Source organism: Cricetulus griseus, assembly GCF_003668045.3.
Source record: "Cricetulus griseus strain 17A/GY chromosome 1 unlocalized genomic scaffold, alternate assembly CriGri-PICRH-1.0 chr1_0, whole genome shotgun sequence".
In the NCBI taxonomy this organism is placed as follows: domain Eukaryota; kingdom Metazoa; phylum Chordata; class Mammalia; order Rodentia; family Cricetidae; genus Cricetulus; species Cricetulus griseus.
In genome coordinates this window covers 173,749,913-173,754,574 of record NW_023276806.1, presented here as the reverse complement: position 1 = coordinate 173,754,574, position 4,662 = coordinate 173,749,913, and positions in this window count along the sequence as shown.

Below are 4,662 nucleotides of genomic sequence, written 5' to 3'. Positions count from 1 at the left end.
TTAATTGACAGAGGGCTTCCCTGTGTAAACTAAGCTAGCCTCAGAATTGTGGCCGCCTTGCCTTTGCTGTCTGAGAGCTAAGATTACAGGTGACAAACATTCACATGAAAATCATTTTTATGGTAAAGTGGCACGTGCTTAATGCCGAGGACTGGAACAATAGAGAAGGGGAGAACAAAGGCAATTAAACTCGTGGGCTTCGGTCTCTGGAGTCAACCTGGCAGCTTCCTGTTGTCTTTTTCTCCTGCAGCCCACTCACTTCCTGGCACATAACAAATGAAAACAACAGACTCTCCTTGCTGAACTATGACCTCTCTCTGGATCTCCAGGAGGTGCAAGGCCTCACGATTTAATTCTAAATGCAAATCTCTTGGCTTGAATATTCTAGAACATAATAGCTACTTGGCACATTGCTTTTCACTCTGTTAATACTGATTTAAGCCTAGCACCCAGGTGACAAGCTGCTCTCTGAAATGACAACAGGCATTACTTTTGTGCATAAACAGATTCAGGCTCGCATTTGTAGACAAGAGCGAACCTCAAACGAATTAGTGGAGAGAGCTTTTCACAAGGTTGCTACTTCTCAAACAGCAAGACGTGCCGGGCATGCCGAGAGTATTTCCAGCTCACTGAATAAATCCTTCGCCCATATCTCACTTCCCTCCGTCCTTCCAGGGAGACCAGGTGTGATTGCTCAACTAAAGATCAGATCCAGCGAGGATTCCACATCAAGAGGTCCCCTTTGCTTTTCTAGCCATTTGTAGTCTTTTTATATCAAGTTTGATCCCACATCTCCGTTTTACCTCAGGGTTACAGAGAAGCCAGGCAGGAAAGAGTTAGAATTGAAGAGAGGTAGCAACTGTGATGGTAGCAACTGGATACGCTGGAGGGGGCGCTGTTGGATATTCTGTCTGTTCTTGCCCTAACAGAAGCTGGTGAGAGACTCAGATGAGATGTCTGAAAGGCAACAGAAAAAGATTAAACTGTTCCTATGAAGGGATTCAGGAGACTCAGAAGAAAACATCAGACTGAACAGTGCTGTACTAGCCTGGTGGTTGTGTCTTCAAAATCTCAAATACGTCACAGGCAGTGTTTGCTTTGTGTTATGACTTCTTCAGGGCATGGGGCACAGTCCTCAGGGTGCCTTTTGTCCTTCAATGTGCCTTGTCTTTTGCCCTCCACTTCTGATGGGATGGTAAATGCCAATCTGAAGGGCTGACACTTGATGCTTTCTGGCCACCCTTGGTATTTTCTGACCATGGCTGAGATCATTGGTTCAATAGGAGTCCTTTTAAAATTTTTAATTAATTTTAAATTTGAGTCAGCAACTTACGTTGCTCAGCCTTGGCTTAAGCCCAGACTGGCTTCAAACTTGAAGTAATCCTCCTGCTTCAGCCTCCCTTCCAGTGAGAGTCTTGAAGGGATTGGTGCTGAGATTGCCTGGAGAGAGTCTGCTTCACATGGCTCTGCGCTCATGAGCTCAGATGGCCACATGAACTTGGGGCCTGTCTTTTTTGTGGGGAAGGGGACATGTTTCCCAGGTGAATGGGAAGAACTGGGCTGAGAACAAAACAAAGCTCCTGACTGGAGCACACAGAAGATGGAAATTAAACGGAAGAGAAAACAGAGGTGGTGCTGTGCACACAGTCACAGCAGAGCAGTACTAGCCTGGACTGGCTTTCCAACAAATGAGTCAACAGGCTTGCTATGTGCTCACACTGACAAGACACCGGTTTCTTTTACTTGGAAGCAAAGACCTAGAAAGTTTTCTGACTTCCATTTTATCAAAGTGGAGAAACAAATGGCTAGAAATTCCAGAGGGGTGCTGGCCCACATTAAATATAGACAAAATAGGAAGTCCAGGCAGGTACTTCAAACACTGGCATCAATAAAACAACAACCACCATGGAAACAACCAGAGAAAACAAGGCTAGAGATCCCTTTTCTGAGCCACCCAGCCCCGTAGCCTTGTAGAGTAGCTCCCACACCACACACATGGCCAGCCCTTCATGGATCTTCAGGTTTCCAGGCTCCCAAATATCTCCTGTCCAGACTCACTGTGCCTAAATTTTTCTTTTTTTTTTCATTTTTTTAATTTGAATTAGAAACAAGATTATTTTAAATGTTAATCCCAGTTCCGACTCCCTCCCCTCCTCCCCTGCCCCCCCCCAAAAAAAAACCACCCTACCTATCACATATCCTTTCTGCTCCCCAGGAAGGGTGAGGCCTTCCATAGGGTGTCATCAGAGTCTATCATATACTTTGGCATAGGGCCTAGGCCCACCCCCATGTGTCTTGGCTCAGGGAGTATCCCTCTATGTGGATTGGGTTCCCAAGGTCCACACCTATGCTAGGGATAAGTACTGAACTACTACAGGAGGTCCTGTAGATTTCTGAGGTTTCCTCATTGAAACCCATGTTCCCGGGATCTGGATCAGTCCCATGCTGGTATCTCAGCTATCAATCTGGGGACCAAGAGCTCCCCTATGTTCAGGTCATTTGTTTTTGTGGGTCTCACCAATTTTTCTTTTTTCTTAAGTAAACACTTTTAGTATTACCTCAAAGATACCAAAGGCAAGGAGTTATAACTATGCCTCATTAGTACCTTATACCCTTAGAGCCAATGGTGGCTTGGCTTTTGCTATAACTGTGTGTTCTCCTCTTCTTTGTGTCTTGCTTTTGATATTTGTGGGTGTTTCCAACAACAAGGAAAGCCACCCTTTCATTTCAAGGAGCCAAATAGGAGACCAGTTTTCTCAGAGATTTTGGTCTCTAGATAGCTTTTTACTTTAAAAAGAAAAAAAAGGTGTGTGTGTGTGTGTGTGTGTGTGTGTGTGTGTGTGTGTGTGTGTATGCGCTCGTGCCTGCATAGGAGGGCACATGAAGGCCAGATGGCGATGTTGGGTATCTTCCTTAATCACTTTTAAGACAGAGCTTAAAGGCTAGCCAGAAAGCTCCATCAGTCTAACTGTCTCTGCTACCTAGGCTGAAATTACAAGTGTAGGATAGCTCATTTGACTGTTTACAGGGGTGCCAGGGACATGAACACAGGCCTTTTGCTTATGTGGTAGGTACTCTGAGAACTGAGACATCCTTCCAGCTCACAAAAATCACCAAGGAACCCAAAGAGCTTAGAAGGCATATTTTTAATCAATACTTATGTTATTCTTTTGTTTAAAAAGAAGAAATGCTGAGACATGAGACATATTGACTATAAGTTTATTATAAGGCCCAGCAGAATGGGGAGACTAAGAAGAGGAACAGGGTAATGGCTGACCGCCATGGCCGGTCACCATAGAGAGAGCACATAGGAGAGAGAGTAGAAAGGAAGCTGAGAGGAAACAGAGCAGGGAAACAGAGTGAGGGAACAGAGAGCGTAAATGGGCAGGGGCCTATCTTTTAAAGGGGTCCTCTGTATCTGCGTGCAGACTTAGTTCCCATGGAACCTTGGGCTGACCAGGGTACTGCCTGTTCCACCAGGTAACAGGGGCAGGCCAACATAATGCCTGAACCTTTCATTCCCACCTCTACTTATTATTAAAAAAAGGTGGGGTGTTAGACATGGCAGGTTAAGGAATAAGGGCGTTGAATTCTCAAGACTGCTTCCTGCTGACGTGGGGGGAGTTGACCATCTTTGGGACCCGAGAAGGTTGGGGTGCTGCCACATTCTGGGGTAGCTGGTTGTTTCATTGCAGTCCAGGCTGTATGGAACTCCCTGGCACCTCTTAGACCTGGCAAGATGTTGGCAGAGCAGAAGACAAGGTTGAGTTTAGAAAAAAAGATTTTTTTCTTAGGTCCTGTCACTTGAGGGGAAGATTGTAAGATGAGGGAGGGGTTCCCGAAGAGTCCCAAGATGAGTGAAGGGAATTTGGGACCGGGGAAAGGTTGAATATTACCTGGAGTGAATCTGACCTGTTTGGATCTGATTCGGCTCCCTGGAACTTACAAGAATCCTCAGAGTTTGTGGAAACATAAGTATTAGACATGTTAGAAGCATATTCATGTTAGAAGCAACTTGGCTGAAAGTATTACCATTTAAAAATAGACAGATTTTTTTTTTTGGACAATGAAAAGCATCTTAATCTTGACCTTGTAGTTATTATCATATAGTGGTATTGTAGAACTGACTATGAACAGTAGCATGAGAAATAGAGAAATCCGGAACATATTTCATTCTTTTTAATGTCTCAACTCATTTTATCATCATTTAAGCCTTTTTATACTCAGGCCTTCATAACTACATTTTCAGACTTTTATACATCTTAGACTTTCCTATCTTCACATAAATAAACCCTAAAATACCTGTTCCTGGACTCTGTTTTGCTTTAAGCTGGCAATACTACCAGTCGTCAAAAGCATCAGAGTTCTTGAGAAGGATAAGATTTTATCTGAATTAATGATTAAAGAATAACAGAGACTTGCCAGCAGGCTGCATGGACAGCCACCCCCAAGGTCCTCCATCCATAGTAGTGGGCTGCAGGTCACCTGTCTTCTTGCTGATAACTTGTGACCTGTGGATTACAGACTTTGGGAAGACTCGCCTACCCTTGGCCCAAGCAACGCCGGGAAAGTCGATTCCGTTGTCCTCTTGTCCAAGGTCTGGAATACTTTGTAGTAGTTGAGGTGAAGGGCAGGGTTGCTCAGTGACTAGCGTTGTCACTG